The sequence below is a fragment of the Arvicanthis niloticus genome, chromosome 1, assembly GCF_011762505.2.
Source record: "Arvicanthis niloticus isolate mArvNil1 chromosome 1, mArvNil1.pat.X, whole genome shotgun sequence".
NCBI classification, from domain to species: Eukaryota; Metazoa; Chordata; class Mammalia; order Rodentia; family Muridae; genus Arvicanthis; species Arvicanthis niloticus.
The window spans coordinates 28,764,785-28,780,381 of record NC_047658.1 but is presented as its reverse complement, the minus strand read 5'-3'; the positions used below and the strand labels follow the sequence as shown (position 1 = coordinate 28,780,381).

General features: G+C 38.8%; 1 protein-coding gene and 1 pseudogene across 1 annotated transcript in view; one reads left to right on the top strand and one right to left on the bottom strand.

Moving 5' to 3' along the window:
* Positions 1-15,597, top strand: part of Gabrg3 (gamma-aminobutyric acid type A receptor subunit gamma3) — a 581,822-nt gene that overhangs the window by 318,584 nt on the left and 247,641 nt on the right. The window lies entirely within an intron of this gene.
* LOC117697143 (coronin-1B pseudogene) lies at positions 13,659-15,038 on the bottom strand (annotated as a pseudogene).

The following is a 15,597-nucleotide window of genomic DNA, read 5'->3' as shown; positions in this document are numbered from 1 at the left end:
CTTCACTATTTACACTTCATTTCAATTTTGTGTTTAAAGTACTAACTGGAGCAATAAAAGGAAGAAATTCAAGGAGTATGAATATATAAAAAAGGAATCAAAGTATCCTCCTTTGCAGGAGACAGGATACTTTGTATTAAAGAGTCCCAAAATTCTACCCCCAATTTTTTAGAAATTATAACCAGATTCAGCAATGTAACAGGATGCTGAATCAACTTACATTGCTTTTTGCAATCAATAGCATTTCTGCACACAAACAACAAACTTACATAGAAAGATTTCATCTATACACTCCCATTTACAGTAGCCTCAAAGAAATAAAATATCTAGAAATAAACCTAAACAAAGAAATGAAGGACCTCTACAAATAAAATCTTCAAACTCATAAAGGAAGAGATAAAGAAGCTAAAAAATGGAAAGATGTCCTATGCATATAGATTGTTAAAGTTATTATTATGAAAGTGACAATTTTATCAAAACCTATTTACAGATTTAATTCAATCCTAATCAAAATCCCCATGTCATTTTTCACAGAAATAGATATAACTACCCTACAATTCATACGGAATCCAAAACACCCTGGATAGTCAAAATACTCCTAAGTAAAATAACAAAGTTAGAGGAATTACCACTCCAGATTGCAAAGTATAGTTCAGTGACTTAGTTAATGTGCTACTGCTACGAACACTACTGTTCTATTGTTGTGTAATATTGTCTATTTGAAGGCAGCTTGTAAAAGGAACCGTTTTATTGTGGGTATGCTTACAATTTCAGGTGGCTATCTATGATCATCCTGGCAGGATGCGCTGCTGAAGGAGGCAGGCATGGAGCTAGGGTAGTACCTGCAAGAATACATCTGATCCACAAGCACATGGGAGAAAGAGAACTGGGCCTGATGTGAGCCCACCACAGTGGCATTCCTCCTTCATAGTAACAACTCATAATCCATAATCCTTCCTAAACAGTCTACAAACTACAAACCAAAATTTCAAATACACACACACACACACACACACACACACACAAACACAAACACAAGTGCGTGGGGGGCCAATCTCAACCAAACCATCACATTCTACATTTAGCTCCCAAAATGGTTGCAGCCATATTGTAATACAAGGTCATTCAGTCCAAATTCAAATACCTCCATAATCTTTCACAGCCTTGACACTGTTTAAGAGTCCAAAGTCCCATCTGAAACTAACTTAAGGTAATCAATTAATTGTAATTCCCAGTAAAATCAAAATCAAATCACACACTTCAAACATACAGTGGCACATAGTTAATATACATTACTATTCTAAAAGAAAAGAGGCATGGTAAACAAATACTGGGCCAAAGCAAGATGGAAATCTATCAGGGTAACATCCAGATCCTGACTTAGATGGTTCTTCCAATATGCCACGCCTTTCTTTTCTCTTAAGCTGGTTTCACACCCTGGCTGCCACTCTTCTTGGCAGGTATCCCAGAGCTCTGGCATATACACCTTGCGATCTCTAACATAATTCAGGCTTCTCTTTCATAGACTCATGCAGTGGTCTTTCCAGGCCTCCATTCATGGACTCCCCTGCCGCAGGCCTAGCCTTGGTGGCTTTCCTTAATCTGGAGGAAGATTCCACAACCCTTTTACACCTGTAACTCTCTTGATCAAGGTAGAACCACATGGGCAAAGCTGCCAAGTTATGCTGCCTGCTGGACTTGGAACCTGATGCCCTCCATGACTTATATGTGCATAAACTTTAAATTGGACATGTTTTTAAGGCTGAGAAACTCTTGGAGGCCCTTTCCTTTGACATTTGTAGGATTAGCAGGGTAGTGTCTTTCCCTGATTTAGTATCAGATCTTTCTCTAAATGTTCATTGTCTTGAACACAGGACTTGGCTATAACATTAGATTTCCTGGTTCTTTTTTCTCTCTCCTCAAACTGTATTTTGTTTCTCACTTTTCCCTGATCTCTTTTTCATTGTAGATCTGTGTAAGAGTGATTATTAATATTGATGTGACAAAAATAATACTAGTCTATCTTGAAAGCTCATCTCCTAAAAATTTTAATCCAAAATTCTTCAATTTAGCTTCTAGAAGATTTTTAGGACACAGGTGGAAAGCAGCTATACTCTTTCAAAATATCACGAGAATAGTCTCTAATGCCATAACTCTCCCATGCTCTGAAACCTCTTGAGCTGCAAGTTCATAGTCCACATTGCTCTCAACACTACTGTCTCCCATGATCCTATAAGGATGGCCTATTAACCACTTTTCTAGTTCAAAGTCCCAAATACTTCCACATACCTCCAAAGAACAGCATGGTTAGTCCTGTCACAGGAATACCCTAGACCCCGGTACTGACTTCTATCTTTAATTACTGTTCTGCCGTGAAGGGACACAAGAGACACCATGACATAGGGAGCTTATAAAAGGAATCATTTAACTGGGGGCTTACTTACAGTCCCAGATCACCTTGGTAGGAAGCATGGCATTAGGCAGGCCGGCATTCACTGGAACAGTAGCGGGAAACATACATTTGATTCACAAGCAAATGGCACTGACATAAAAACAGACATGTAGTTCAATGGAACAAAAGCAAAGATGCCAATATGAGTACACACAACTGCAGCCAACATTTGCTAGAGAAAGAAAGCATCTTCAACAAAAGGTGCTGGGAAAATGTGATACGTACACTCAGGAGAATGACATTAGACCTAGATCTATGACCTTACACAAAACTGACTCCAAATAGATCAAACACCTAAACCTGAACACTGAAACTGGCAGATACAAACATAGATGGTACCCTATAAGACTGGGTGTAGAAAAAAACTTCTTAAACAAGACTCAATTTACCAAGAATTGATGCTACAATTGACAAGGGAAAATTCATAAAATGAAAAAGCTTCTGAAACCACTGAAGAAACAACCAGGTAAAGAGGAAGCTCACAAAATGGAAGAGAATCTGTGCCAGCTACACATGGCAGATAATCATGTGGATTAATATCCACAATAAACAAAATACAAAGGGTCAAAAAATGGATTCAAAAATCGAGCCTGAGACCTAAACAGAGTTCTTAAAAGTCATATGCACTTGCATACACAAGCACATAACCCCCCCCACACACACACACACACTAAGGTAAGAAATATCTTATACATTTACCATCCCCAGAAATTAAGGAAATGCAAATCACAACAACTCTAACATTTCATCTTATCCCAGTCAAAATGGTTAAGATCAATGGATCAACCAACAACTAATGTTGGGCGGGCTGCAGGGGAAAAGGGAATCCCCTTCACTATTGGTGAAGTTGCGAACTGGTGAGCTGCTTTGGAAATCAGGTGCAGAATTTTCATAAAGCTAAAAGGAAACCTACCAGGTTTCAGCTACACCACCCCTTGGCATATGCCCAGAGGCGCTGTCTTCCTGCCCCGTATATACTTGTTTAGCCACATCCACTGATGCCCTTAGTCACTATAGCACTATAGCTAGGAAATGCAAACAACCTAAATTTTCTACAATTGACAAATGAATAATGAAAATGTGATACATATATATGATGGGATATAAGCCAGCTGCAAAACAAAAAAGATGAAAAATTAACTCTCTGGATAAATGGTTGGAAATAGAGAATGTCATATTGAGTCAGTAACCCAGACACAGAAAGACAAAATTTGCATACTCTCTCTCAGTGGAATCTCCTAGTTCCAAATCTTCAGATATAAATGTAGCCATCACCCTTGTAATAGGTAGAGACCATTACAGATAACCAATGCTAATTCAGATTTTATAGCCTAATTCTAGCAGATACATCTATAAAACAACCCCTGCATCTAATGCTTAGAGAAAATTATAGATGAGGGGTCATGAAGCATGTAAGATTCAAAGCATCAAAAAGTTTACTATGAGATAGTGTCTCCTGAGAATATCACAAGCTACATCTAGAATGTCTTACCAACATAACTGTCGCAACGTGAGTTGAACAGGGACAACAAGAGCCGACATGCCAAAATTAGGTAAATACCAAGAGGCCTCAGCCCTTCATAAAGAACTATAGACAACTAAGGAATACCATGGAATGGGTGAAATAGTCTTCTCCAGAGAAAAGCACACCAATTTGTTATTCAACACCAAATGGTTAGCCTTGAAAACACATATACAAGTAACATATCATTTGATCAGGTCACATGTATGCATGAAACAACAATTAAAATAAATGAGTATGCATTTGAAAGAACAAGGGCAGATGTAGGTGAGTTTAGAGGAAGGAAACAGAAGGCTATGATGAAATTATAATCTCAAAAACAAAATAAATATTTTTTTTAAATCTGAAATTTTATATAATGACATTCTGAAGCTTTTAGATTGTGGCCTGTAATGTTAATGCATTCCAAAACTATTGCCTGATAGTTACAAGGATGTCAGGCACAAAAATGTGGAATGGTTGATGATGATGATGAAAGAAACAACAGATATCCTAGGATAATTTGACTCTGGATGAGTACATTCCAACTTCCCATAGTCAGGGAGTTGTAATCAATAAGTTAGACTTATAGACTATTTTACATAAATGTGGCTTTTTAATTCTGGAAACTTGTATTCAGTTTCTCTAGTTAGCCCAACTTCACATTTTGTGCCTATGGAGACTATGATACTGAGGATTTCCATTCCTAGAATCTGGATAGCATGCCACTGAGTAAGTACTAAACTGTTTAAGAGACAGAAGGACCAGCAGAAGTGAAGATATCCCTCAGCCATAATAACCATTGTGGTCATTGTGGTCCACACAAGATTGTTCTTTTTCTTATACTCTGTGTGTAATCTAACACATGTATCATATATTGGAAAATTACACTTAAAGTTAGTATAATAATGAACATTATTGGGCCAAAATGGAAGAAGCCTAAAATAGAAAATCTGGTCCATGAGGGCAAAGGGCATTTTAACTCATTTGTCCTGTAAATCATCTTTAGCCAGTCTGACAATGTGTTCTTGTCAGTAGTTGTCCCTATTTTATTAAATATGGTATTTGATAGGTAGAGTATGTGAGATGATTTATTATTCTTTCATTTTAGTTTTTCTTTGTATTTTTTCTTTTATTCTTCCCCCATACATTACATCATGATCACAGTTCCTCCTCCCTCCACTCCTCCAAGTCCTTCTTCCCACATCTCCTCATCCCCAGATCTACATCTATATACCTTTAAATAAAAGAGTGGACCTCCCCGGGATAGCCACCAATCATGGCCTAACAAGTTACAATAAGACTAGACACAAACCTTCATATTAAGGCAGGACAAGGTAACCAATAGGAAAAAAATGGGTCCCAAGTGCAGTTGAAAAAGACAGATACACCCACCCAGTCCATTGTTGGGAGTCCCACAAGACCACCAGTACACAACCTTAGTTATACTCAGAAGACCTAACTTAGACCAGGTCTATGTTTGCCGCCTCAGTCTCCATGGCCCCTATGAGTCAAACTTAGTTGATTCTGTGGTGTCCTTGACTCCTATGGCTCCTACAATGCTTCCTCCTCTCTTCTGTGGTTTTTCTCTGCCTAGTATGTGGCTGTGGTCTCTGCATCTGCTTCCATCTATGACCTCATGTGAAATGGCTGGTTCTAATATTAGGAAACACTTGACCTTAGTGACTAAATTATTTTAACTGTTACTCATAACTAATAATTTTAATTGTCCTATTGTTTTGGTATTATACTTGATCACAACTTTGAGAAGTAAAAAAATACTCACATTACAGAAGAAGTCAGAAAACAATTGTGTCATTTCAAAGTCTTTTCTCCAAAAATGTACTCTTTTGTAAACTGCCAATAATTATTATTGGATGATGTAGAAACAAAGTTTGCCAAAAATTAGAATTTCTTACATTTTGCAGATATTATAAAATCTTATTTTTAAAAAAACAAAAAATTGACTTCATCAATAATTATTGGTTTATATTTCCTATCTACTTTCAATGTCAAAATATGAATATTATTTAAATTTTTTCCAATGCCTGATGATGGAACTATGTGACACATGAAGACACATTTAATGATGAATCATGAATTCTTGAAATAATTGGCCTATGTGGCTTCAATTTTTTGGTTTTTTTTTTTTTGTTATTTTTAATAAAATAACCTTCCTTATTTCTTGTTTTTGAATATGAACTCATTTGTAGAGTATAGATTTTTAAATTATTTTTAGATGATATAGTCTGTCACAAACTTATACTAATTCATTGAATAATTTAAAAAACAGAATATGAATTCTGTTGCCATAGGTGATTTTTACAGTTGATGTAAAAAGTGTAGAGGAGAGACAGGAGAATGCTACAAGTGGGAGATGGAACAATGAAAAAGGTGTAAGGACATCTCTAGTTTGATAAGCTAATCAAAAAATAAAATGTTTGAATATATGTACTCTATGGAGGTGATTAAAGGTGCTTCCAAAAGTCGTAGGTTATCAAGCAAAAAAATCTCCATTGACAAGGTTGGAAAGGACCTTGAAATGCCAAAAGCAGTATAAGTAACTGACCCTGAAGTGGTTGTCCACCAGAAATAGAGTATAAGATATTATTGCTGAAGTCTTCTGATTTGCATTCTGTGGCTATGATAACACCATGACTAAAAGCAACTTGAGAGGATAAGGATTATTTTAGCTTACAGGACAGCCAAGGCAGGAACTAAAGGCAGGAGCTTAAAACAGAAGCCAATAGAGGAACACTAGTTACTAGGTTGCCCCTCTCTGGTTCATACTTACCCTGCTTTCTTATACAACCCAGGCCTACTTACTCAGTGGTGACTCCGACCATAGTAGCTAGGCCCTATCACATCAATCGACCAATCAACTAACCAACCAGTCAATCAATTAATCATTATCATCAACAACAAATATAGGCTCTATGGACATGTCCTGAGGCCAGTCCAATCTAAGAAATTCCCAGGTTGACAGCTTATTTGCCACATCTTAACACTTTTAGTAAATAAACATATCATGTTAAGCCATTCGATTTTGTTTATTGCCCACAAGATCTCATGTTATTACCATGATATAAAACACAATGTTTTAAAAGTTTTACAATCCATAAATATTTCATCACATTAAAAGTTCAAGATGTTTTTAAAAGTTCAAGGTCTGTTGGCTTTTATGTTTTTAAAAATTTATCCTTACTTCAAAAGGGAAGAACATAGTTTTAAAAAAAGGGCATAGTTAAAATTAAATCAAAGGGAAACCTAAAATCTATCACTGTATATCAATTTTGATAGCTCGGGGTCCAGCATCTTGGGTTCATTCATAATATTCTTATTTCAAAAGACATTGAAGACAGTTTAAGACATTTCTCCAGTTCTGCCATCTGCAGAACACATAGCTTGTCCTGCAGCCTCAGGCTAGCTCCATGACACACCTATTGTCCTTAGTGGACATCATATGGTCCTAGAATCTCCAATAATTTGAGATGTCTGTGGTAACTTAGACTGTTCCTTCATCAAAGACTTACCTTCACGTATGCTGACTCTGCCCTGTTATGCCAAGTCTCCCCCACACTTTATGACCCTTCATACATTACCAGCACCATGAGGGACTTGGACAAACTGCCCAGTTCTACTGGCAGCTTGAGATATGGCTTTGGATGCTTCAGACCACAGCTTCTGTGTGAAGGCTGTGAGGATATTTTTCTGACTGTTTTGCCTCATTGATGCTGGTCTCTTATTAATCAGAGATGATTTTCTGTGCCAGCTAATCAGTATCCATTGTCCCCGTAACAGCCAAGGTTTTTACTTCCATGTATTCTTCATCCAAAATATCGCACAAAAAGCTTTGGGAGTTTCTTCTGTCCTCAGAAACTCCACAAGCCAGACCTTTATCATTTGTGTTTCTTTTTTACTGTTCTCATCCACCAAGTACCCGCAGAACAGGCCACTAAGCTCCAAATATTCCATATCCTTTTTGTTTCAAAGTTCACACAATCCTCTCCCCTAAAATGCCATGGTCAGGTTCAATGCAGGTACTAGCAGACCCAAGTTCTTGATACCAGTTTCTGTCATGCTTTACAGTTTGTTCCTGTGATTAATATCATGACCAAAAGCAACATAGAGAAAAAAAAAGGATTTATCTGAATCACATCATAAATGAAATTTAAGGCGGGAACTTGAAGCAGAAACCAATAGAGGAACATTGAATACTGGCTTACTCTTCTCTGGCTCATGCTGAGTCAGCTTCCTTATATAAACCAAGTCCACCTGTCCAGTGGTGACTTCACTCCTGCTGGGCTGGTTCCTCCCATGTCAATCAATTAAGAAAATTATAGCTCAATGTGTAGGGCTGAATTGCTGGCTTCGCTCCTGCTTCTGCTTCTTTTGATAAAACAGATTATTCCAATGTCTCCCCTAAGTCAATCATAGTTGAAATGCAGGCATTAAAGAGTTAATTGTAGACATTGGGACTGTAAAAAAAAAACTCCAAAGCATCCTAAAATTGAGTACATTTACATGCATAGGCATGCACATATTTTAAATTAGGCATACCAAGATTAGTAATTAAATTTTAAAATGTGCAACAATGTAACTGCCAAAGTTTGATACTTGTTTATTTTTAGCAATTTTTAGAGCAGATTGTGTTTTAACACATGCTATTTTAGTTACAAGATGGCAGAAAGAAACAATTACATTAATTTAGAGTTCACTCTTAGCAGGAATAAAGTAGAAAGTTATGACTCTTAGAGCTTTTCTAAACAAAAGCCAGGGACAGAAGATGAAACTTGTTATGTAGACCTATGCAAATTCTCCTTCCACATGTTTAAAACCTAAGCAACAGACAGGAATCAACTTCACAGTGGGAATTTTGAATTAGGAATCGTTAGAAAATTCTGTTTTGTAAGTCTGTAAGGCAATCTGAAATCATTTAAGCAATTACAGTAGGTTCTTCTATGATCATGGACAGATCATTATCAAAATTCATAGCTCGGCTTCTCCCAGGGAGTGTGATCCCATCAGCATCTCTTCTCCCTCTATTCTCGATCTTAAAAGGGGCCATGATCTTTGATGTGTCTATTTCCTCTGATGGGGAATTACTAGATAAGAGAGAAGAAGGAAAATGTGGAAAGCATGAAAAATGAAATGGCAACTGAGAAAAGTTAGATTGCTTGGAATTTATATTTAGTTCACAACACAACCTTTAACTTTTCGTTAATCTCCTATGGTTTAATCCCCTTTTCCTCCCCATCTCTGTTTTGATACAGTTTCTAATACTCTTATTGACCTTTCTGGGTGAATTATCAATTTCTTATTTTTCTGAGATGCTTTAAAGATCAGTTTTATCATCTAGTGCATCTAGGCTACTGTGAAACAAAGAACAAAAGACAAACAAAATGATTTCAGAATACCAGATATTCCCCACTGAGCACAACAAAAGTTATCTTAGGTTAGATCTCCCAAGTTTTCTAAATACTTGCATGCTGAATTACTGTAATTGTTGAACACAAAATTAGCTCAAGTACCCAACTGCATTTTTCCTCAAATGTTTTTTCTTTCTTCAATTTGTTTACAATGTTTGGTGTCTTCCCACCTTCCTGGAAATCACAGCCTTCTAAGCTAGCTGGAGAAGTTTGTTATTTGGATAGAGTTTATCAGTTGTGTATAAGAATAGCTACCCTGCCAGTTTCTGTCTGGGCAAGGAGTTAAACCTGTGTCGCAGTGCTCCATACCCAAATACCATCGGGAGAGAGCTGATCTCCCAGGAGTGTCTACACACCTGTGAGCACAGGTAAGACCACCACTACTCAAATTCCTGGTCCAAGAGGGACCTGCCCAGAACCATCAGGACACCAGAACCAAGGAACAGCAAGGAACAAGTTCCTTCCAGTTTCTGTCTGCACCCTGGAGCTGACCCTGTGCCACAGATCTCCACACCCAAATTCATCCCTGGAAGAACTGGTCTCCCAGGAGTATTGACACACAGGCTTGTAGGAGGGACGAGCCACAGACAGGGACAGTAAGTCCAGCTAACACCAGAGATAACCAGATGGCAAGAGGCAAGGACAAGAACATAAGCAACAAAAAACAAGGCTACTTGGTATCATCAGAGCCCAGTTCTCCCACCACAGTGAGCCATGGATACCCCCAACACACCAGAAAGGCGAGACTCTGATTTAAAGTTATATCGCATGATGATGTTAGAGGACTTTAAGAAGGACATAAATAATTCCCTTAAAGAAATACAGGAGAACACAGGGGAACAGCTAGAAGCCCTTAAAGAGGAAACACAAAAATTCCTTAAATAAATACAAGAAAACCCAACCAAACTGGTGAATGAATTGAACAAAACTATTCAGGATCTAAAATGGAAGTAGAAACAGTAAAGAAATCACAAAGGGAGACAACCCTGGAGATAGAAAACCTAGGAAGAGATCAGGAGTTATAGACCCAAGCATCACCAACAAAATACAAGCGATAGGAGAAAAAAAATCTCAGGTGTAGAAGATACTATAAAAAACATTGGCACAGCAGTCAAAGAAAATGAAAAATTAAAAACAAAAAAAGCTCCTAACCCAAGACATCCAGGAAATCCAGGACACAATGAAAAGACCAAACCTAAGGATAATAGGTATAAAAGAGATTGAAGATTCCCAACTTAAAGGACCAGTAAATATCTTCAACAAAATTATAGAAGAAAACTTCCCTAACCTTAAGAAAGAGATGCCCATAAATGGAGGCCTACAAAACTCCAAATAGATTGGACCAGAGAAGAAATTCCTTCCATTACATAATAGTCAAAACACTAAACACAAAACAGAGAATATTAAAAGCAGTAAGGGGGAAAGGTTAAGTAACATATAAAGGCAGACCTATCAGAATTACACAAGATTTCTCACCAGCGACTATGAAAGCTAGAAGATCCTGGGCAGATGTTATACAGACCCTAAGAGAATACAAATGCCAGCCCAGGCTATTATACCTAGCAAAATTCTCAATTGCCATAGATGGAGAAACCAAGGTATTCCATGACAAAACCAAATTTACAAAATATCTTTCCACAAGTCCAGCCCTACAAAGGATAATAGATGGCAAACTTCAACACAAGGAGGGAAACTACACCCTAGAAAAAGCAAGAAAGTAATCTTTTTTCAACAAACACAAAAGAAGATAGCCACAGAAATATAAAAATAACATCAAAAAATAATGGAAAGCAACAATCACTATTATTTAATATCTTAACATCAATGAAATTAATTCCCCACTAAAAAGATATAGAGTAACAAACTGGATACGTAAACAGGACCCAGCATTTTGCTGCACACAGGAATCATACCTCAGTGTCAAAGACAGATGCTGTATTAGAATAAAGGGCTGGAAAAGAGTTTTCTAGGCAAATGGTTCCAAGAAACAAGCTGGAGTAGCCATTTAATATCGTATAAAATCTGACTTTCAACCAAAAGTTATTTAAAAAGATAAAGAAGAACACTTCATACTCATCAAAGGAAAAATCTACCAAGATGAACTCTCAATGCTGACTATCTATGCTCCAAATGCAAGGGCACCAACATTCATAAAAGAAACTTTACTAAAGCTCAATGCACACATTGTACCTCGCACAATAATAGTGGAGGATTTCAACACCCCATTCTCATAAATGGACAGATCATGGAAACACAAACTAAACAGAAACACATTGAAACTAACAGACATTATGACCAATAGATTTAACAAATATCTATCAAACATTTTATCCTAAAACCTTCTTCTCAACACCTCATGGTACCTTCTCCAAAACTGACCATATAATTGGTCACAAAACAGGACTCAACAGAAACAAGAAGATTGAAATAATCCCATACATACTGTCAGATCACCATGGACTAAGATTGGTCTTCAATAGCAAAAGAAGCAACAGAAATTCCATGTACATATGGAAGCTGAACAACGTCCTACTCAGTGATAACTTAGTCAAGGAAGAAATAAAGAAATTAAAGACTTTTAGAATTTAATGAAAATGAAGGCACAACATACCCAAGCTTATGGGACGCAATAAGAGAAGTGCTAAGAGGAAAACTCATAGCTCTAAGTGCCTATGAAAAGAAACTGAAGAGAGCACACACAAGCAGATTGACAGCACACCTGAAAAAGAAGCAAATACACCCAAGAGGAGTAGATGGCTGGAAATGATCAACCTCAGGGCTGAAATCAACCAAGTAGAAACAAAAAGAACTATACAAAGAATCAACAAAACCAGGAGCTGGTTCTTTGAGAAAATCAACAAGATAGATAAACCCTTAGCCAAACTAACCAGAAGGCACACAGAGACAGTATCCAAATTAACAAAATCAAAAATGAAAAGGGAAATATAACAACAGAAACTGAGGAAATTCAAAAAATCATCAGATCCCACTACAAAAGCCTATATTCAACAAAACTGGAAAATCTGGATGAAATGAACAATTTTCTAGACAAATACCAGGTACCAAAGTTAAATCAGGATCAGATAAACCAGCTAAATAGTCCCATAACCCCTAAAGAAATAGAAGCAGTCATTAAAAGTCTCCCAACCAAAAAAGTCCAAGACTAGATGGGTTTAGTGCAGAATTCTATCAGACCTTCAAAGAAGACCTAATACCAATACTCCTCAAACTGTTACACAAAATAGAAACAGAAGGAACACTACCCAATTCATTCTATGAAGCTACAGTTATGCTGTGTATTCTCCCTTGTAAATGGAATAGTTTCTGTCTAATCAGGAACTTTTCACAATTTCCTTTCATAGAGGACTTCATAAGAGATTTTTTTCTACTTCTATCATGCTTAATGCTCCAAATAGATTTAAAAAACTGTCTGGGTGCATATTTTAGCTTCAGAAGATATCATGTATATTTAAGAGGCATTTAAGTATTATAAATTATTTTGATGACTTAAAACATGTCAATACTGAGTTGTATATTTTAAAATAAATATTGTTAGTTTAATAAAAGAAAGAGAGAGAGTAGCTACCCTGGTAGTTGTCCCTATTGATTCTTCCCACTATATTGTCTCAGATTTATTCTGCACATTTATGATATATAAATGAGAAAAACACTGGGTGATCACCCTTCCTGAGCCAATATGGCTTCTTCTAACCAAAGCATTAGGTGTGCTTTCTGGAGTTTTCCTTTCAAGGCTATAGCACATTCAAAAGAGACGTTTACTGACACTTCCTCCCTGTGGATCAAGAAGAAACAAGGGCTCCTCACCTTTGTCATCATGACTATCAGATGCTCACAAATTGCTAAACTAAAAGGGGCCTTTTTCCTTCTTTGTTTCTTTCTTTGCTTCTTTGTTTCTTTCTTTCTTTTGTGCTTGAGAAAGAGCTTTTTATTTGGAATGAAAATATAGAGCCCATTTCTGCTGTTTTTTTTTTGTTTTGTTTTTTGTTTGTTTGTTTTTTTCTGATGAGGGGGCAGTGGCTTGGGTAGGTCGAGGAGATGATCCCTTAAAGTACTTGGCAATTTGCCTTGGTACAAAATCTTCCAAAAACCAGGTGGTGCTTCCAACCTAGGCCCCAGGCTGTGGAGAGGTGCATTTGGCCATGACTTGCCACAGAAGCACTGAGCAGCAAACTGCCTGGTGTGACCTGGCCACAGAAGCTAGGTGGGGAGGGTTGGAGGGGAAGGAGGCAGTGTCGGGAGCACGTCCCTGGTGGTCTTATGTATCTGGATTCTCCATGAAGCCCAGCTGCTCCTCCAGGAGGCTGATATGCTCCCCCTGTTCCTTGACCAGCACCCAGAGTGCCTGAATCTCCTGCATCACCTCTTCCAGCTTCCCAGCTTCACCAGCCCCAACAAGATTGCCACTGGGAGCATCAGTAACTGCACTAGATGTGGAGGCTCCGAAGCGGCTGTAACTGGCAGGCCTGCTGTCAGATAGTACCTTGCGCCGACTGACCTTCAGGATCGGTTGTTTACTGGGCACATAGGATTCCTGTAGTGAGATGAGGATTGGATCACCATCCTGACCGTTCACCCAATCCTCTGCCTCAAGGGCAGCCTCAGGTCCAGCTGTGTCATACTTGTGCTCATGCAGTTTGTAGAACTTGGCAATTTCACACTTGCTGACCTCCAAGCCTTTCTTAGGTATTCTACCTGTACTGTTCTGGGGTTCTTTGCTGGTAAATGTATTCAGGAAGTGGATATAGGGGGCTTATCTGTGATCTCAAAATAACGGATGCTGGAATCAATCACCCTTGCCACAGACATAGAACACACTGGTGTCTGGGTCATAGAAGGGCAGTAGAGCCCCGTTGCTTGAATCCAGCTCCTGCAGGGCCGTGGGCTCCTCAAAGCTTTCTGAGTCCCAGAGTGCCAGTTGCCATTCACTTATGCTGTTGAAACCAGTGGTGAACACCTTCCCATTAGCCAGAAAGATGGCCTGCATGGGCCGGACCACCTCCTGAGCCTTCTCCGGGTTCTGTCGCTACGGTGCCCCGACTAGAATCGACTCCGATGCCCTTGGCCTTGCAAGCAGAGCAAAAAAGGCAGCCATTGTGGTTCTAGCTCACGTTGTAGATGAGGTCAGGGTGCAAGCTGTCCAGGTGGTACAGCTCCTCGCCAGTGCCCACATTCCAGAGAAGCACCACACTGTCACAACCTGCACTTAGAAGCACATTTTGGGCTGTGGGGTGCCACACACTTGGTAGGCCCCTCAAGCACCACTACTGGCTCTGTCAGAGGGGAGGTCAGCCCATTCTCTGAATCTGCCTCACAATGACCGTGAAGTCCTCTGATCCACTGGCAATGACTTCATCATTGGGGAGACACCAGTCAATGTCCAGAACAGGTCCCGTGTGCCCACACACTGTTGTGTAGGCTTTGTCAGTGCAGCCTGTCTTATTTAAAGGAAACACCATAAAGGACCCCAGCCACTGGCTTCTACAATCACTGCCAGGAACTTGGGGTTGACTGCACAGAAGGTACTGTCCCAGATAACTCGGGACACTCAAATGTCCTTATAGCATTGCTCATTCTTGACCGGCCGACCGAATACATGCTGAAATTTGCTGTGCTGCACAACTTTTTGGAAGGACATGTCACTCCGCACTCACCGCTCTCTGCTCCCCAGGGGCACCGGGGACTGGGGCCATGTTTTAAAACTCAAGAGACAAGGAAGAAGAAGAAAAGAGGAAGAGGAAGGGAAAGAAGAAGGGGAAGGGGAAGGGGAAGGGGAAGGGGAGGGGGAGGGGGAGGAGGAGGAAGAGGAAGAGGAAGAGGAAGAGGAAGAAGAAGAAGAAGAAGAAGAAGAAGAAGAAGAAGAAGAAGAAGAAGAAGAAGAAGAAGAAGAAGAAGAAGAAGAAGAAAAGGAGGAGGAGGAGGAGGAGGAGGAGGAGGAGGAGGAGGAGGAGGAGGAGGAGGAGGAGGAGGAGGAGGAGGAGGAAATTAAAAATCGAGTAGAAATGGGAAGCAAAATAGCCAACTACCAACCAAATAAAAGTTGTGTCTGTTGGCTAATAGACTGAAAAAGGTCTGAAGCAATAAAAACTTCCTAAATGGAAAGTCGATCATTTGTGGGTCCTCATATTGGGTGCCAAAATTGTCAATACAAACAACTGACTTCAGAGAGAAAGAGATCATTTATTTTTTGAGCTAAA